Below are 21,442 nucleotides of genomic sequence, written 5' to 3'. Positions count from 1 at the left end.
GTAACCAATGTTCCTGGCTGGAAACCAGTAGCTTTGGACACAGGAGGGAAAATCTCAAAACCTGAAAGCAGGACCAGATTGGAAAGTTAGTTCAGTGAGACCTCTATAAAATGGGCTTGCAGAATTCCAAGAAGAATAAACACAATATGTGTAAAGCAGCTATACAGTGAGTATAGCTCACTGTATATAGTAGTAGGTGCTTGGCAAATAATAGCTAATATTATGATGGCCCAACATTATTTGGAAAAAAAAAAGACTTGAGAGATGAGATATAAAAAATGAAAAAAAAATGAAGAGATGAGATATAAAATATACAGGCAAAATTAAAATCTATGAGAAAGATTAACTGGGTCACAATGAACACTTGGATCCAAGTGAAATTTGGATTTGTGTGGGAAGAGGGCTTCTCTTCAGTTTCTCTTTTATGACCCCAGAAATGTATCTTTTTTCCTTCCTTCTGGCTGGTCTTATAAAGTGTTAAATCTTCCATATTCTAGATACTACAACAATGTGGTACAAAGGAAAGCGCCCAGGATTTGAAATAAGCATATGTGGGTTCCTGTCTCACTGGAAGAAAATGAACAATTATCTTAATCTCTGCACCTGGTTTTGATCCATTGTAAAATAAGCATACTTATTCCACAATGCTCTCGGGAAAATTAAGACGATATATAGAACTTACTGATACTTTGGAATTGAGATCAGCCAAACTATTCAGTGATCAAATTAGAAAATAATAATCCATAATGAATTGGTAGTTATTATTTCCTATAAGCAAAGAACCATGAAAGATACAAAAGAAATTGGAGCCAGAGGACCCAATCTAGGAGAGCTAGATGCTGTTGGGAGTGCAATTCCCTTAAAAAAGGACACAAAACTAAACTGGCATAGTGCCAAGTGTGAAAACACAGAACATGCCATAGGGAGTGATGATGCACAGAGTTTGATCATTAACCTTCCAGGGCTACCACTCAAAGGCCACCTCAACAGAGCTCTAACCCACCCCTTGAAGCCTCATTTTCCAGGTCTTTCTTGGAAATTGTTTCAGCCTGCTTGGAAAACATGCTATCCCTGAGCATGTGTAGAGTTTCCCTCTGTTTGCTCATGCTCCTTCTTTGCACATCTAACCACGAAGATACCCATAATCTTACCTCTTTAAAACCTCTTCCCTTCATTACCACACATTCTAAATGTCATTCTCTCCGTGAAGCTTTCTTAACTCTTAAGTTAACTATTCATTTTCCACTTGTGAACCCCCTGTTTCATTTTGTTAGTGCCTCTCTCTGACAGTTTCTACAGTCTACTTACATATTACCTTTTCCCTCTTGGATTAAAAGACAGAAAACTTAACCTCCTTCACCTTATTTTACCCCAACAACTTGCTCATGGCAGGTATTTACTAACTTTTAAATACTGGATGCACTAACAGAATCTGGTTGAGATGCTTCTAAATCATGCAACAAATAAATGCAATCTTAACCTTAATTGGGACAAAACAACTCTCTTGCTACCTCATTCATTTATTCCTTAAGTATTTGTTACCTTAAATATTTGTTACTGGTACCTACTTTTTTTTTAATTTTTAACGTTTATTCATTTTTGAGACACAGAGAAAGAGAAAGTGCACATGAGCAGGGAGGGGGAGAGAGAGAGGGAGACACAGAATCCAAAGCAGGCTCCAGACTCCAAGCAGTCAGCACAGAGCCCGATGTGGAGCTCGAACCCATGAGTGGTGAAGTCGGATGCTTAACCAACTAAGCCCTCCAGACGCCCGTTGTATAAGGCCATGCTGTATAGGCTACAGGATATGTGCAAGTAGACTGCTGATGGCAGAAGCAGGTGATAGGACTATGATAAAGACGTACAGGATGGGCAGGTGGGTGGGAGAGGGGATGAATACCCATTCCTCAACACTCTCCACAGGACTTCTAATGATTAAGAAATGTTCTCAGTAGGTGATCCATGAATCAGAGTGTTCACTTTGAAATCAAATCTCTCTCCAAAGAGGGCAAGAGCAGAATGAATTCAGCTCAGCCAGAGAAGAGATATGGAGTGAAGGTGGAGAAGGCACCTCCTCTCTCTCTATTGAACATGTAGTCTTCTAGCAGAGGAAAATACTGGGCAGATTGATAAATATTTTTATCTCCCTAAAAAAACTTCATGTTACATACAAGCCATTATTATCATAATTACATCCTTTCTTCTCACCTTTTTTTTTTTTTACTGATCTAGAACAATTTTATGTTTGAAATGGTAATGTTGGAATATGGCAAACATCTTACTTTCAGCAGCAATAAACTTATGGCTACAACATAATATTTCTTGTATATTCCTTCTCTATTTCTCCTTTTGGATTATAGATTATGAAAGATTTTATGAAGCGGTTGGTGACAAAATATATTTCTTATTAATGTGTAATATTTGCTACATTAATAATTTTATGGCTTTAATTATTGATGCAAACTTAATTGTGCCCCATGTCCCTTTTTCTTGCAGCTCAATAAAAACTATATATTTCTTTAATTAGGCTTCATTTGAAGACTAGAAGACAATGCAGGAATGGTTTCTTGCTAATTCACCTATCTACAGCCAGTAAAGAAATGGAATTAGTGTCTTGAATGTGGTTTAGTGAGAAAAAATATCTAACTGTTCTGAAAGTGTGACTTTCCTTTGCACAGTTAACCTCACCCAGAGGCCAGGGATATATAGCCAACTGAAACCGAACACTGCAGTAGGGGATGGTTTTCTTCCTTTCCTGGCTCTGGGGAGAAATTCCATTGATTTTAGAAGAGATAGAAAGGGAAAATTGGGGTCACCTACATGGTTATCATACTGTCTTCCTTCTTTATATGCTCTGCTTTACTAGAAATGTAATCTTAGTCTTTCCGGCTTGATTTCAACATCTTGCTACACCACTCTACTTACAATCACTGGGAATGTTATAACCACTTTATTCTGGGTCCAAATGTTTCAAAACAACTACAAGAAAGGCTGGATGGAAGGAAACTAACATTTGCTAAGCATCTGGCCCAGGTTATACTAGGTGCTCCCAATCAATTATTTCTTTAATCTCCAGGGGTCACAATAGCAAATGTCAACAAGATCAGAAATGAAGAAAGCAGATTGAACTTGAGAAATAAGGAGCCCTCTGAGTTCCATCTTTCATCTTCCACTTTGGTTAGAGAAACGAGTACAGAAAAAAAATGTTTAAGAATAACATTTGTAGCATTCTTTAAGAATAACAACAGGGCAAGTGCAATGATGAACGGCAACCGATGCTCATATCTCAGGGTCAGACAGGACATTGGGAGTGCAGGGACTGTGGCAAACTGGAAACTGGAAGGCACGCACCCCATCTGAGATTCTCTAGGGTGGGCTTTATTGTTGCCACGCTGATAGCTCTTCTACATTTTTAAGTAAAGCTTAAAAAGCTGTTACATTTTTAAGTGAAGCGTAACTACTGTTACATAAAAGAATAACACAAACTTATCAGCCTAAAACAATACAAATTTATTATCTCATGGTTTTCTTGCTCAGAGTTTAAACATGATTCAACTGGGTCCTGTGCTCAGGGTGTCATCTGGCTAAAATCAAGGAGTCGGCAGGGCCTATAATCACATGTGTGCCTCTAGAGTCCTCTTCCAAACTCCATGGTTGATGGCTGAAATCATGTTCTTGCAGTTGTATGAACAATAGCCTTATTTTCTTGCAAGCCATTTACTAAGGACTACTTTTAGCTCTGATTCTCTACACCTGGCCATAGAAGCTTACTACCTCAAGCCCAGCAGAAGAATCTTTCTAATGCCTCAAATCTCTCTGACCTCTTTTAAGAGCTCACCTGCGTAGGTCAGGTTCACTGAGGATTATCTTCCCCTTGATTAAATCAAAGTGAAATGATTAAAGGCCTTAACTGTATCTGCAAAATCCCTTCTGCCATATAACGTAACATACTCACCAGAGTGATGTCCCTTCATATTCATAAGTCTTGTTCCTACTCCAAAGACGGGTATTATATACCAGAAAGGGGGATCGAGGGAGCCATATTGGAATTCTGTCTACTACAATGCCTTTCCTCAGGCTTCTCATGGACATATAGCAGTCTTTTTATTTATTTTTTTAATTTATATATTTATTTTGAGATAGAGAGAGTGTGAGTGGGGGAGGGGCAGAGAGAAAGGGAGAGAGAGAGAATCTCAAGGAGGCTCTGTGTTATCAGCACAGTGCCAGACACAGGGCTTGAGCTCACGAGTGTGAGATCATGACCTGAGCCGAAATCAAGAGTCAGATGTTTAATGGACTGAGCTACCCAGGCACCACTATAGCACTCTTTTTAAAAACGAACTGCCGAATAGCCATGAATACTTCAACTTCCTTTTATTTTCTACAACTGCTTTGACCTCTTTGCACTATCTTATCGTAGTATCTATTGGTCCAAGGCCATCTACATTCAGTGCCTGTCACTATTTTAAAAACTTCAGTGTCAGAGCCTTTTTCCTGCAGTTTGATAAGTATAATAAATACTTGTCACAGATGAAATTTGCACAAAAGCTAACTGTGATGTCAATAACAGGTATAGTTTTGTAACTGTAATGTAGGTTGATTCTTGAAATCCTAAATTTATTATTAGTACATTCTATTCAGAGGGACTTACTCTCTTGATATACATAGAGAATTCAAACTTCAAAGCATTTTAGAAAATGACAGACATCTGAAAGTCCCATTTTTACTCCAATGAAAATACCTTTTACCAAGAAGTTAAAATTTCCCACAAATATAAAAGGACTTAAAAAATAAGAGTAATAAAAAATGCTATTATTCTCAGTAAGACAACTCATAACCATGTTGATTTAGGAAAATCTTCAAGCATTTACTTGGGCAATTGTAAGGTAAACTCAGTTCTCACAATGAAGGAAAATGCTTTGAGGAGTTTTCTGGGGTTTCTTTATAGCTTATTTGCTTCTTTACCGATAAAAATATTTTATATCATTTTTAAGGGAAAGCTATAAGAGATATTTATGTTTAGAGGAGAAATCCATGTATAGGAATTCAGATTTACTTTTTTAAATAGGTAAACACAACCTCATAAATAAAATCAAAGATTTCCCCAGATAGTTTTTGAAAATAAATACACATAAACCAGCTCTGATTGTCTCATTTGCTGTCTAAATACCAAAGAGCAATGCAGTGGTCTTAAAAAAAATTTTTTTTGACGTTTATTCATTGTTTGAGAGACAGAGTGAGAGGAGGAGACAGAAAGAGGGAAACACAGAATCTGAAGCAGGCTCCAGGCTCTGAACTGACAGCACAGAGCCCAACATGGGGCTTGAACTCACAAACCGTGAGATCATAACCTGAGCCGAACTCAGATACTTAACCGACTGAGCCACCCAGGCACCCCACTACACTGGTATTTTAAAGAGTAGTTGTGTTATTTTAGACTTTACAAATCATAAACAGTAATTCATGATTTAGAAAAGAACTACTGAGCTATCTAGCTATTCCCTTTTAAGAATAGCAGTTCATGGGGCGCCTGGGTGGCGCAGTCGGTTAAGCGTCCAACTTCAGCCAGGTCACGATCTCGCGGTCCGTGAGTTCGAGCCTCGCGTCGGGCTCTGGGCTGATGGCTCAGAGCCTGGAGCCTGTTTCCGATTCTGTGTCTCCCTCTCTCTCTGCCCCTCCCCCGTTCATGCTCTGTCTCTCTCTGTCCCAAAAATAAATAAACGTTGAAAAAAAAAATAAATAAAAATAAAAATAAAAAATAAATAAGAATAGCAGTTCAGGGCACCTGGGTGGCTCAGAGCGTTAAGCAACAGACTTCGGCTTAGGTCATGATCTCACAGTTTAGAAGTTCAAGCCCGGAGCCTCACACTGGGCTTGCTCTGTCAGCACAGAGCCTGCTTGGGATCCTCTGTCTCTGTCTCTCTGCCCCTACACCACATGCACTCACACTCTACTCTATCTCTCAAAATAAATAAATAAACTTAAAAAAAAAAAAAAAAAAAAGAGTAGCAGTTAAAACAAACCAGCTCACTTCAGGCATGGAAGAAAATTCTCCAAACTCATTTCAAACAAATCTTCAGTGACTTAAATGACAACTTTGTCTAAAAGATAAGTATTTTGTACTTCCCCAATTCTCACTGATGAAACTCTCATTCTCAATTTTAAAATTTGTTGTGTCAACTGAATGGCTATAAGTGGATTGACTTATACTTTTTGTAGTACATAAATTAACTAGATCGATTCAACCAAATGCCAATATTTTACCCCATCTAATTTTCAACACAGCATGCTGATAAATACTTACAGAAAAATGTTCCTGGTGTTTATTATTTGCAGCTTGAGAAGACTGATGAGGTTACACAAATGTAATCATAACTTAAAAGTTTGATGTGATAAGCAGTCATTTCTGAGCATTTTTGATTATGCCAAGAGTGATTTTTAAAAAAATTGTGGTAAGTTTATTGCAGTCATTTGATAACAATAATAATTTCAAGAGACGAGAGAAGGTGAAATTAGTAATAGCAAAAAAAAAAAAAAAGCTCCCTTTTAAAAGCACTTCCTTATTTTATTATTTATTACACTTAAAAATAAAAACAAAACTAACTTTAGCTCTTTATCTACCCCTTCATTCCTCTGAGTGAACAGGGAAACTTTTCAATGGTATAATCTGAGCAACACCGAGCACCTTCAGCAGGCCTTGGCTTGATCCTGGTGACTAAGACTTCAAGACTTCAGTTTAAAGGCATTGGCAACCACCATGTAAAGGCAGAAGTTATCTGGCAGGGGTAATGCATAAAGTCATTATCACGTAAGATAAGTTCTGAAAGATAAATTGTGCACTTCTAATGAGTCCTTAGGAGAAGGGCCAGAGCAGTCGGATTTGAAGAGGATGGGAAAAAGGAAAGTCATCCTCTAAAACACTCCAGCCATAATAATCATCCAGTGAATATCTGCTGAGCTGAATCGCCTTAGACAGCACCAGACTTTACCTCTGGAACCCTGTCAAAATAATGTTTTATAGCTGTAGCCTCAAGGGAAACTTTGATGCCCAAAGGAAGGGAAGAGCAGTTAGAGGGCAGAAACTATAAAAAGGGGTGAGGAGAGTGCCCATGTCTGAATATTTAAAATAAAGTAGGGGTGAGGAAACAGGAGATGTTGTGTACCTATTACCCAGAAATATGCCTCTCCCCCCACAGTAAAAAATGTAATCTGTTCCTATTAGATGATAATCCATTTTAGAAGCCCACGAAGGTTAAACTGACATCTGAAATTCAGAAAAAAAAAAATTACAGAAATTTTTCATCTATCTAGGTAGGTTGTAAATGTAATTTTTGTATCATTTAAGTAAAGCAGAAAAACAAAACTCCCCCAGTTTGTATCTTGAAATCATAGGACAATTTACCTATGATAAAAAATAAAGCTATTGGTTAGCAAATTGAACAATCCCCACCAAGTGTAAGATTAAGCTAGTCTTGTACTTTACAGATTTACAATATTACTTCCAAACTGTCCAGAGCTTGAATTCAAATCTATAGTCTGGTCCTTATGGCACAAATATATTTAATTTTTCTATCTGGTCATTTTAATCAAGATGATGTACATTACAAAGTTTAATTTTATACTCACAACATTATCACCTAATTTTCCCCAATAGTAGACCAGTAAGTTTCTGTCAGTGAATTGGCAACATCATGATTTTTCATAGTTTGGTTTTTGCCAGCCAATAATTTTTTGACCCGGCCCTAAGAGCTCTGGTTTCACTTCTTGTAGGAAAGAAGCAGCTTGTTGGCACAATGCAATAATATCTAGGCATCTGCAACATGGGAAACTGAATGATTGTTTCAATATTTCCACCAGCAGTTTTCAGAGGTAGGATCACACCAATGTATTTAAACAGAAAGACTCATCACTGAAGCTCAGGATATAAATTCCAAGACATTACATATGATACAGTGCTGCATGTTGGTGTCTGGGACAGGCAAGGTTCAAAAGGAAGATCCACTAGAAGGAGCTTCCCAGAAAAGTCAGGGAGTTCTGGATAATATTTCAAATATGCCTACTCCTTACACGAGCAACTGAGTCTATTTCCTTGACTCAAGCTACCCGTTTCTCACAATTATGGTTTCCAAAGTCAGGAAGTAACTTTTAATCAAGGTATATTTTTCATTGGTAATATTTCTTTTTTTTTTTTTCCTTTTTGCAAACTTTAGTAATCAATAGTGAACCTTAATGATCAGTGGTTCTTATTTACCTATCCAACAAATAAATGCAAGGTCAAACATAAGAAGAGTAAAATTTTATGATAGGACTAATAGCTGCCCTGATATTATAAAACTTAAATGAAGAAAAAGAGAGAAGGAAAAATTCTGTACCATGGTAGTGATCTTAGCTATTAGACACTAGTTCTATGTTTAAAAGCATGTGGAATGCTTCTCCAGACTAAATTTAGTATCCTTGTGGGGGAGAGAATTTACTTGTTATTTATAAGAACACTGTGTGTGTGGTGTGTCGGGGGGGTGGGGTGGAGTGGTGTTCCAAGTAATTCAAAGCACATTAGAGACCTTAAAACCATATCTGCAATATGACAATTACTGTTTTTGTGAAAGATAAATGATTACATGTGGTTAACAGTGGTGATAGCAAAAGAAATTTTTTTCACTGAAAAGTTGTAATTTGACCTGTTTTGACACATTAAGGGGAGGCTTCCAACCTAAACCTTTTTCTTAACTCATGAGTCAATCAAGTGATTCTAACTGGGACTGTAATTGAGCATTCTGACAATACAAGGAGTCTTAAAGATTACCTAGAATATCTGGCTCATTTTACAGACAAGAAAAATGAAGTCCAAAGAAGAGAGTCATTTGCTTTGCCTAAGGTTGCCTACTTACTTAGTGGCAGAACCATGGGTAGAACCCAGTCCTTCTGTTTTCCAACAAAATACTTTTTTTTTCAGGGGAAAAGAGACTCTCTTCCTCCCTGAACATGACAGAAAACTGTGTTTCTGGGCAGTTTTGCCAGAACCTGAAAATTAAACCCAAGTGTCAGAAGAGTTTTGCAGAAGTAGAGATCAATTCTACCACAGTAATTCAAGTTGTTCTCTGTATACCTCTGGCCATTGCAAATATAAACATGTCTATAAGGTTTTTGTAGCAGACCTGGGAGTTCTTTTTTTTTTTTTAAATACACATCCAAATTAGTTAGCATACAGTGCAACAATGATTTCAGGAGTAGATTCCTTAGTGCCCCTTACCCATTTAGCCCTGGGAATTCTTGCATTAAAATACAGTATTTAAGCAGTCAAGGAAGTCTTTAATAAGTTAGAATCATATATCATTTTAAGAATTGGAAGTCTTGTGCAATAAATTTCATGTCATTCTCTAGATTTACAGAGGAGGAAGATAATGTCACATGCTGGTCAGTGCAAGGTCAGGACTGGAATACAAATTTCCTAACTCCTTGTCCACTCTTTCTTCATGACACCACATGGCTTCATCATAAATTATGCCCAAGAAATGGACAGATGCATAGGGAAATTAACCTAACACAGCTTCCCTATGAGAGATTTCTCAAGCAACACAGGAAGTGGGTGATACTTGTCATCAGGCCTGCCTAATTCTCTGTCCTGGCCCTGTAAATATTTAACTAAATGTGACATATACATACAAGTTTAACTTGCTAGTAGGTATACATCTGCCTGATAATTTTCTCTCTCCTCTTCCTTTTTCCTACAGAAAAACAAATGATACCACTTTCTCACTAGGTTTCCCTCCAGTAATAAAACTGATGGACAAACTCCAAGGGGCATCACAGATGAGAAATTATACTCAGTTGTTAGTAGCCTAGAGTTTGACAGGACCCAGAATTCCCTAACATAGCAAGGTTAGAGGAAAGGGGGAAGAAAAGTTGATGCAGAGGAGGGCTTCAGCAAGGCAGAAAAATGATACTGGGGCTCATGTGAGGAAGATAAAACACAAAATGGAGGCTGGAAGGATGCAGGCCATTGTGCAGGCTCTGGTGTGGACTGCCTGATGACTTCAGAAAACTAGACAGTTACCTAATTATATTTCTCAAGGTCAACCACATTCATTCATCTCAAGGCTATGATGGTGCTCTCGACTGCGTGGCCAATGAGATGGCTGGAGGTGGTGTGTCATCTCAGACATCCGTGGACAACTTCAATTATTTTCTTGCTACTGACAATTCATGTCCAAACCCACATTTTAGAAAATTGAACAGTGTATCTGTTGAAATACTCAGATTTCCAGAATTCTAAAATAAACATGCATATTATCTTCATTTTAAGAAAAAATATGTTTCAAAAAAAAATCTTGAAGAGATTACACTGTTTCCCTCTTAGAATCTCCAGTAACTAATTTTAACAATAGCTTTCATATCTGTCTCAGTTGGGCATTTTGTTTAGCTCAGAAAAAGAAATAACTATAATATTTCTCTTCTAATAATGTTGGGAAACTTCCATTATTGCCCCAAATGAAAATATTTCACTGTAGCCTAATTTCCCTCTTCATCATATAGCATGAGATCAAGAGCCATAAAAATCATTATTTTCCTGATGACTTCAATCTATTTCATAAGGGAAAGAAAACGAAGGATGCAGCTATCTCTCAGCATTCCCAAACCACTTTGCTTTTGGATTTTGTATATTCAAGCAACTAACTGTTGGCTGTTTTATTGGTTTGAATAACCCAAGCAAGGTGCAAGAAAATCTAACTTCTATGTTAGAATTCACATCTGCTTATGCTAGAATGAAAACCCATCTGAGAATCAATGAAGCACATGGAGAGGGTCTAATTAAATCCCTATGCCATTTCCTTTAAAGCTGTCAAATTGAAATTGTAATCGTGTATTCATTCACCCCCAGTGGTGTGGTGGTAATTTTAGAAGTGGGAATATTTAAGCAATAAGACCCAACAGGGTGTGTTTTGCTAGGATATCAACAAGACTGGATAGTTCCTAGGTAAGCAGCCAATAGTCTGAAAACAAAACCTTTCCTAAAGAGTAGAAGACCTTTTTACAGGTGTACAACCATACTAATGAGAAAGATGACTTTGGGAATGAAAACTTGTAATAGAAGTATTTATTAAATTATACCATAAAACCATGCTAAACTATTTAGTGAAAATAATGCAAAGCATTGACACATTAAATCAAAGGGATAATATGTTGAACAAATTAAAAATCAAATTTCCAAGATTTCTGGCTTTTGAAGTCACCATCAAATTCCAAACACCTGTTCTGTCTACAATCCTCTTTATTTTTATGCCTAATTTTGTTGTTAAATTAAATGATTTCCCCCACCCAAATTTAATTGAATAAATATGAAAAAAATATATGCTCTGCAACTTGTTATTAGGGTACCTTTTTTGTCTCATTTTAGAGGACAATATGCTTTCAGGAAGAGTCTCTTTTGAAATGTCTACAAGTTTTTCACATATAAGATCCACAATTACATAGGACGCTTTCTACACTGTTTAAATAACAAACAGCGAAGAAAAGGAACCAAATTATATAGCGAATTCACTGGCTTTATGTAGATACTGCCTGAGTTAAGAGACTGGGAGGGGCGCCTGGGTGGCGCAGTCGGTTAAGCGTCCGACTTCAGCCAGGTCACGATCTCGCGGTCCGTGGGTTCGAGCCCCGCGTCAGGCTCTGGGCTGATGGCTCAGAGCCTGGAGCCTGTTTCCGATTCTGTGTCTCCCTCTCTCTCTGCGCCTCCCCCATTCATGCTCTGTCTCTCTCTGTCCCAAAAATAAATAAACGTTGAAAAAAAAAAAAAAAAAGAGACTGGGAACCACCAGTCCTCAACATAAGTATCTTTATGTTCTTGTTCTAGGCTATAAGGTTTTTTACTCAATCTACAGGAAAGAAAGAAAGAGAGAAAGAGAGGGAAGAAGAAGGAAGGAAACAAGGAAGGAAGGAAGGAAGGAAGGAAGGAAGGAAGGAAGGAAGGAAGGAAGAAAGAAAGGGAGGAAGGAGGAAGAGAGGGGGAAAAAAGTAGAAATAGTTCTGTAGATTAAATTGCTAAACTGCTTCCTTTGATACACTCTCTGACTGGAAAATTCAGTAAATCCAAGTAAAAAAAGCTAGCATGACAGCACTCTAACAATCCAAATATAAAAATCTCCCCCTTTCACTCACCTTCTCTCATTTTATATCCTTCCATCCTCCACTACATCCAATCTCAAACATAAACACATTTATAAGAATGAGTGTCGGCTGCTCTGCAGATATAACCCAGGCAGGAAAGATCATCTAGGTGGAAAAACAACAGAGAAAAAAAGAAAACAGGGAGTTTGATTCTGTTTTAGCTCTCCCCACTCCTTATGCCAGCCCCCTCTCTACACAAAAGCCTCTTAGAAAGGATTCCTCAGTCAAGTGTACAAACACAGCAACCTCAGAGAAAATTAAGGGAGGTTCCATTGTGTTCCATTCTGTAAGTCTAGCGTATCCTTCAGAGAAGAATTAAGATAAGCAGCATTGACAATAACAAAAAGTAAAATAAAACAGAATATCATTTCTGTACAAAAAGACTATAGAAAACTGAGTAGAACTAGAATTCACAGCAAAGAAAAAAAGAACTGGATAATGGGAGGGCACTCTTCCCACCTTCCTCTCCACTTTGCTTAAGCCCATTCAACTTCTGGTGCCTGTGGATGGGCAATAAGGAGGAGGTGAACACTTAGGAGAATGGAATTCTATGGCTTTGATGAAATAAATTCACCTCTTCTGATCTGATTCTTCTAGAATATAAAAATCACTCGCACCATCATTGTAGAGAATTGTCACAATGATAATGCCAACTCACACATTACATTCTCTACATGTTACACTGGCAACATAACTATATAGAGAGGAACAGAGTGCACACATAAGTTAAAGAAAGATGAAATTCATAAATGATTAGTAAGAATTCAAAACTATCAGTGTACGAGAAAACTCCGTAAATTGCACCTCTCTGCAATAAGACAGATCCCCAGCATCAGTCAGTGACAGGAACACACACGAAGTTACGATAAAATTCCAATATTGAATTCTTATAAAAAGAAGCATAAAACTTACATGTCTTGAGACTTTTCAAGCAAAGGTCACCATTTAAATTATAGGGAATTGCTCTTCTAGGCTCATATTTTACCTGAGTCAAATTTGTCCACACTTAAAAAGAGCACATCGCTTTCACAGAGCACATACTCCCACTCTCCAGAATTAGTGATAAATAACGAAAACTTCTGCAGAAAAAATTATTAAATTGCCTATTTTCAATGCTCATTGGATAGGAAATTTGAGGGCTCAAGTTTATTGAGCATTGACCAACAGACTTCATCAGAGGTATCAAATACATGACCCTAAATTAGAAGGATAATTTTATAGCTTTAGCTCCTCAAAAAGGTGGTCAGTTTCAAATAGAAGTATTATCCCTCAGACTAGATTTTCTAGTGTTTTTTTTTGTAAAGGACCCATATAAATGGGTTTCAGGAAGTAACTTTCACTTATAACATCATAGGATATGCTTTTTTTTTTTTTTTTACTTTTGCTGGGCTTTCAATTTTACATATAACATAAGATGTCATAAACATCTACAATGAAAAATATGTTTCCATTTAAATAAATGTGCTGATTACTAGCAACTTACATTAAAAGGAAATAATTTTATTTTTTTTAAAAAGGAAATAACTTTGTAGCATTCCAATGATTCCTTCTTTCATATATATCCAAAACAAAAATGAATCATTTATAAGTACTGAGCATTATTAGCACCTTAAAATATAAGTGATTCTGCTACAATGTAATCAGATTAATAATGGAAAATAATTAGTTATCTAATTGGTCTTTGGCCAGATAAGAGACATGTAGAAGACATGCAAGCCTAGGCATTTTAGAGAACACCTGACTTACCTTGAGAGAGAAAAATAGTAAAAACTTGTTAAAAATCTCTGCTGTTTTTAATTAGAGATGTGGTATCATGAAATACTTAACAATTTGCTTTCTTTCCTGCTGCTGGAAAAACACCTGCTCCTCGCCCATTATGTGATCTTGTCAGTGCCCAAATAGTGAAGATCATACGTTCAATATCAAATGGCTTTCTGAATAGTACATCTCAGCTAAACCCTACACAGAGAATGACGGCTTCAGAAAAGAATAATGATCAATATAACCCCACCCATAATCTTGCTTTGGAAGCAAAATGTTTGCAAACTTTCTTATTTAATGTGGTCTTTGTCACACCTGTGTAGCCTGGCATGCTGGGATCTCAATGGTGGGCCAACATGAAAAATGGAGTAAACTGGAATCGTGTTGAGCCAAGCCTAGGAAAACTAATTCAGCTGTAGATTCAGTCCTCAAGGAACCAAAATGTTTTGCCTAAGAGAACATCACAATCTCAGAAGTAATCCTGACTAGTGTTCGTGTACAGGAGTCTATGTAGTTGGGAAGCATGCCATAGTTTATGTTTTGCAGGAGAGACTTGTAGAGAAATGTCAAGAGTTATCCAGCAGGTAAGCATTTGGCCAAGAGGCCTGGGGTTTGTGGCAAAACCCTATTCCTGCAAATAGACCTGAATGACACCGGAAAAGTAAGCATAGTCATGAAAAGGACACTATTAGATCAGGAGATCTGGCTGCAGTTTGGTAGGCAGTGGATTGCTCCCGGCCAGCCCAGTCCAAGCATGAGAATGACTCAGAACAAGAAGGCTAGTGCCAAGTCCCCCCACTGGCAAAGATGTAGCTCATGTTTCTCTTCCAGTGTTCTCTTTAGCTCAAAACTGCACAGAGGTGGACCTACATGTTAAGGGTTTTCAATGTCTAAAGTCAATGAGGCTAGAGGAGAGGTGAATCTACCTTCATATGATCATTTATATATTTTTTTCTACCCAATACACACAGAAAAGCACTCAACACCTCCACAGACACATACACACACACACACACAGACACACACCACAGACATGCACACACTTTAAGGCAGTATAAATGATTTTAAGTATGTATTTTACAAAGGTCCAAATTTATTGCTGACTGCCAAGTCTTTTTAATTTATAACAACTAATAAATCTTACCTAAAATTGGGAAAACCACCTTAAGTTTATGATCTCTGACATTTAAGCATAATGCTGAAAATGTTCAGAAAATTATGGATTTTACTTAGAGATGAGTTTCAGGTTTATACATTATCACAGATTATGAAAATCAGTGGAAAATGTACAGTTGTGGGATAAACCAGTGGGAATATACATATTTCCAATTCTGGGTTCCCTAATTTTAAGCTCTTTATATCTTTATTTATCAAATGCAAACTTTGAACTTCTCCAGTTGAAATATTTCTTAAATTCTAATATAGAAGGATTTATGTATACTCCCCATTGTTTCATTTACTTAGAAAGCAGATTGAAAGAACAATAATGTTGGATTTCAGATGTCTGGAGGAAATACTGCACGCATGACATCTGTTTTCCCTGGGGATTTGACACACATTTGCTTTAATGTACTGGTGTGTTCCTCATTACCTTAGAAGCTATATGCTAAAAACAAGAGTGTGTTTCAGTTTTCAAGGAAAAGAAAAAAAATTATAAATCCCAAAGCCTTTTTCTCTGATGAACAATAATTTAGGGTTAAGCTTTCAAAAAAGAAAAAATGCAAATGATCATGTTTCTAAATGGTCCAACTTTGTAAAGATTATGTGTAAGTCTTCCATAAGCCTTCCATACATGTTAGTCTTCCTTGTTATTGGAGAATTATCCAGAGCCAGAAAGAACATGCCTTTGAAAATCAACAGCTAAAAGAAACAAGATCTGCATCTCTAAATAGCCCAAGTCACCAATTTAAGATGTTTGAGGTATTAATCCTCTGGAAAATTATTTGGCTTCCAGAAGCAGTGAATTGTTAAATATCTTTGGTGGATACCCTGGAGTTTTGCCATAAACTGACACATGAAGACCCATGCCGAACACAGAATGCCACACTATTCCACACTACACCAGCTGGCTTGTAACATGTACATCTCTGCACAATTTCTCTTAATAAAAAACATATAACATATCCAAAACACTTTCATGATTCTCATTCAGTATCTGTTCAACCAATTTGCAAATTAAGGAATATTTCCCCCTCAGATCACCTGAATTTAAAAGCTTTTGTAAGGTTCCTTCATATTGAAGGAACACAATTCAGAATGGGAGCATAGAGAAAAAAATGTACTCTTGAAGTTAAAGTTCACATATTGCATGGGGGTAGGTAAGATAAAATCTTTTTTTTTTTTTCCGCCATGTCTGTCCTTTGGCTGAGGTGACACATCAAATGATCAGATGTTACTCTGAAGCACGAGAACTTGATGGGGCTTTGAAATCAAGTGTCTTGAATCATTTCCTAAGTCCAGACAATGATAATAAACATCTCTCGAAGGGTCTAGGCCAGACCCATTAGTGAACATGAGCTGTCTCACATCAGCTGAAAGGAAAACTGTGTCCTGAAATTAAAGAGCATTTGGAATCAACATTTGTTTTCTCCTGGCACAATCGTTAGAATCTCGGATTAGACCTTTGACTCAGGTATCCTTCTGCACTTAAATAAAACTAAAAAGACTTTCATATCCCCCACTCAGTGAACTGAAGAAAATAATTGAATTGATTTAGTAAATTGCATCTATACACTTAATTAAATACATTTCACAACTTAATTTGGAGAATTAGAATTACTTTTGCATTTATTACAGTGGCTTTTCCTATTAAAAATGGAAACACCATTGGGGTGCCTGGGTGGCTCAATCGGTTGAGCGTCTGACTTCGGCATAGGTCATGATCTCGCAGTTCGTGAGTTCAAGCCCCGTGTTGCACTCTGTGCTGACAGCTCAGAGCCTGGAGCCTGCTTCGGATTCTGTGTCTCCCTCTCTCTCTGCCCCTTCCCCGCTCATGCTCTGTCTCTCTCTGACTGTCAAAAATGAATAAACGTTAAAAAAAGTTTTTTAATAAAAAAAAAATTGAGACACCAAAAGGGTCAGATTGAGTTAGGGATAAAGGTTAGAAGGCCCTACTAAAAAGACTAATAAAAAGTGACTTAAATGTCACCATCTCCCTGCCAAAATGTATAAGTGATATTTTCAGTTTGACATGAGAACTCCATCCTTGTTTGTTGGCGCTGAATTCCGAACATAAATTCTACAGTTTTCAGAAAGAGATGATACATGTATCCTTAACAGCTATAACACTGACGGGATTGGAAACCAAAATCTTCTGTTTATCCAAAGGTTAGATAGAGTATATTCCATTCACAATATGGAAGTAGATTACCTACATGAGCTTGCCAACAACAATCTTTAGGATAGAACAGTTTAATTCAATGCCCACCTTAGCTAGACACGCAGCAGAGAGAACTGACAAAGCCTAGCTGACTGAGGCAAGTTATTATTAGCAAATATCTCTGCTAAGATGAGATTTAGTAGTTTTTTTAATGGTCGACATCTCTTTTGGTTTGATTTTTTTCAAAGTCTCGGAAACTACAAACATGTTAAAGTGACAATTCTTTGTTGATTCAAAGAATAAAACAATAAATTGAGGAACAGATTGATGGATGACTGGATGTATAGATGGACAGATGAACTTTCAAACTTTTTACTTAAATAAAAGACTGAAGTGCTTTACTTCCATTGTATAATATCTAGTTTGAAATTGTACCCAGTAGGTTGAAGACAGCTTAGGGAACAAGTGGGGAAATTTTTCCTTAAGAGACTATAATGACACAACAATTCATTTTCTGTATATCATAGATATTATCATGGAAGATAAATTTAAAAGATTCCAAGAAAGAGAAAAAAGTCATGATTTAGGTATTAATTCTTCAGTCAAGAAGTTTACCCTCACAAGACTCCATTTGTTTATATTTTTTACAAAACTCTATTTCAAACATCTTGGCTGGATATATGCACTTCATCACTACAAGAAACTAGTTCATGATTAGCTAGATTCTCTATATACCAGGATCATCTGCAGTTATAAATTAAGTACCAGTGGAAGTCAAATCAGCAGAGTATAATTTATTAAGCCACTGCTGTGTTAATGCAACCTCCAAAGGTAGCTCATTTACTATCTAGGATTTGATTAGCCCCTAGGAGAACCTGGCTCGTTTTATTCAAATAACGCTATTTCAAACCATAAATTTCACAAACTGACCCTCAGAGAAAAAATATCTGTGAATTCAAATATATTGGAAATCTGTAAAACTCTAACTCATTCATTTGCCATCCACGTTGATACCTCGCTAGTTGTACAGGGAGTTATAAAATATGTAATCCTGCTATTTTTCAAAGATAAGTTAGGCAATATCATGGGGAGGCATATTTTGCTCAGGGATCCTTACACCATTATGATACTACCCAATATGTTATGGCAATTGTAATACTTTGTAGACTTGTGGAAAATATATCTAAAAATAACTGTGCCATTTCTGAGCAAAAGCAGAAGTAATTGATGTTTCCTAGAAAAATGATCCCACCTGGCTTTGTAGAAGAGCAGCATGAGCGTTTCAGTGACAGGTAGATCCAGAACAGAGCTTTGTCCTCAATATCATTCCGATTCTCTGAAACCCCAAAGCAAGGTTCATAGAGATTCTTTAGAATGCTTCACTTGAAAGCCAGATTACACTATTTAAGTGGCCTATGGAGTTCTGTATTAAAGGCTCCCTGCTGCTCAGGCATTTTTCCCATTATAATATATTGCTGTGGATTTAACACTGTAGATGTTCTAGCATTTAACTAATATGGCTCAAAAGGTTGTCATCGGGGACACTTCTAAATTGTATCACTGCAAATAAACCTTGCTACAGAAGGAATTGCTTATTTAGCAAAGATATTTTATGGCATATTTGCATAAAAATACTACTTCTGTCTCTCAAGTTCATCTGTAACATTGCCGCTGAGCAGAAGAGCATGAGATGTGTTACAAATATAAGTGACTTTGGCAGCAAGCTAATTTGTAAATGCATATTGCAAACTACGTGCACTATGATGCCCTAACTTATACCCTGCCTAACTCATAGACATTCGCATAACAGGAAAAGAGTATAAGAACCATGCTTTTTCCAGTTAGCTTACATGAAGTTGGTAATCAACCACTGGACGTTAGTCCCCTGTTATATGTGGCCTACAAAGCAGGTGAATGAAGCAATTCAAAGCAAGACAGTTTCCATAGGCCACATGGTTAAATTGTTTGAAGAGATGTTTTTTTACCTCTCTTCTGAAACCAACCAACAGTGAATGAGAAAGCAACATGAGAACGCAAGGTGTTTCTAAGCCTTGTCATGGCCTCTTGATCTCACTTGAGTGCCCATGCTTGTTGCATACTGCAGAACATGATAACCGCTTAGAGAATCAGAGAAGCCTGGGTTCAACATCTGTCTTAATGCATGTGCTATGTGATCTTAGACAAGTTGCTTGACCTCAGTTTCCACATATATTTTTCAATGTATGTATTTTTCAACATACTGATCTCTGTGGTTAAGAGAACTTAACAGCCTTTTCAGTTAATAAGGCAGGTACATTTTCCTACATAGATAGGAAAGTTTATACTCAATGAATTTAAGAGAATCTGTGCCAATTTAAGAATCTGTGAAATGCCAAACACATAGATAATAGCAGAGTTGGGTACAAGTTCCAAGACTTTTGGCCCCTGACTTAAAGGTATTTCTGTTCCAATATGCAGGATTCTCAACTTTCCTAGATTTTGCTGGGTATTCCGACCTCACTAAAGTACACATATGTTATTTTCATTTTTAATTCAAACAAATTTTTTATATATTAAGAAGTGAAGAAAAACAAAACTGCAAACAGCTAGTGAGGCTGAAAGTTCATATTTGCTATTTTGAAAGTCTGTTCACAGGTCACCTAAACTGTTCCTACTTTTCACAGATTCTTCTTTTATTTCAACCCTGAACTCAAAAACTATAAGGCTTCCGTTTCTCTCTGAGATTCCAGCAGTGTTCTGATATTAGGAAATCTAGGACAAACAAGGCCAGTTGTAAGTACAAGTCATCTAGGCACTGAATATTGACTGGGCACTTTCTTGGTTGTCACATGCTTACCAGAAATATTTTTTCCTTTGAAATAATATGATCATCTCAAAAAATTAGATTACAATATGGTCATAACAAAATATATGCCTGCAAATTAATTTATTTACACAAACTGTATTTTAAGTTAGAACTTATCAATGTCCCTTATATAATATACATGATTTATACATTACATGATTTATGTATTCATTTTCCCTACTCTCTCACATGTCACTAGAAATAACATGCAGATATTTGTAACTGTTATCACTACTACATTCCCAATTCCTAGAAGTTCCTAAGACATGGACATGTACCAAATATTTATTAAATGAGTGAATGCATCCCTCAATCAAATACATACCTTTAATGAGAATATTAATTCCATCTAATACATAGCAATTTTTGCATTGTATCATTCTTTCTCACCTATTTAAAGTGAGTTTCTCACTAGTTTAAGGTACAATTTTCCCTTCTTTGCCCAGCATCATCAGTGTATTGCACTACCTGCCAAATTCTTCCCACCCACAAATAGTTATGTATGAATAGCTATCAACTTTTTTTTGAGAGAGAGAGAGAGAGAGAGAGAAAGAGAGAGAGAGAGAGGAGACAAGGGGCAGAGAGAGAGAGAGAGTGAGAGAATCTCAAGCAGGCTCTGCATCAGCAACATAGAGTCTGACGTGGGGCTCGAACCCATGAACAGTGAGATCATGACCTGAGCCGAAATCAAGAGTTGAACACTCAACCGACTGAGCCAGCCAGGCATCCCAATAGCTATCAACTTAAAAACAAAAACAAAAAAGACCTTGACACCATAGCTCCCTCCAGCTACATCCTCACTTGTCTGTTCCCTTCACATGAATCTTTTTTAAAAAGTTGCCTCTGCTTCCTGAATCCACTTCTTTCCTTTCCATTATTTCTTGACACATAGGCCTAAAACTATAATTGCTTTTGTTAATGTCATCAATGGTCTCCATGCTGTCAAAGCCAATGGTCAATACTGTTTTGAAACACTTGTTTTACTTGATTCTTAGGATACCATTTGCCTTTCATTATCCTCTTCTCCGACTGGTATATACTTATCTTTCTAAACTTGAATTATTGGTATGTCCCAGGGCTGTGTTCAACACTCTGCTTCCAGCCTCTACTGACACGTATCATCTAGGTAATCTCGACCAGTGCCATGGCCATACATTTTATCTGTATGTTAATGACTCTAATTTTAATCACTATCACTATTCTCTCTCTTAAACTCCATATGCATCCAATGCCTACTACACATGTTCTCTTGACTGCCTGAAAGACATCTCAAATTTAGCATGCCCAAATGCAAATTCTTGATTCCTCATCCATGCCCCAAAGCTACACTTCCCCTAGTGTTCGTCATTTCA

At 37.0% G+C, this 21,442-nt stretch overlaps 1 long non-coding RNA gene across 1 annotated transcript in view; it reads right to left on the bottom strand.

The window, feature by feature from the left end:
- The window catches only part of LOC123608137, a 106,326-nt gene that overhangs the window by 11,811 nt on the left and 73,073 nt on the right, over positions 1-21,442 (bottom strand). The window contains exon 3 of the long non-coding RNA XR_006717116.1: positions 12,157-12,270. This is a non-coding gene — a long non-coding RNA (uncharacterized LOC123608137). The remainder of the gene's footprint in view (positions 1-12,156; positions 12,271-21,442) is intronic.

Source organism: Leopardus geoffroyi, chromosome A1, assembly GCF_018350155.1.
Source record: "Leopardus geoffroyi isolate Oge1 chromosome A1, O.geoffroyi_Oge1_pat1.0, whole genome shotgun sequence".
NCBI lineage: Eukaryota > Metazoa > Chordata > Mammalia > Carnivora > Felidae > Leopardus > Leopardus geoffroyi.
The sequence above is the reverse complement of the archived record's forward strand: the minus strand, read 5'-3'. Positions and strand labels throughout refer to the sequence as shown.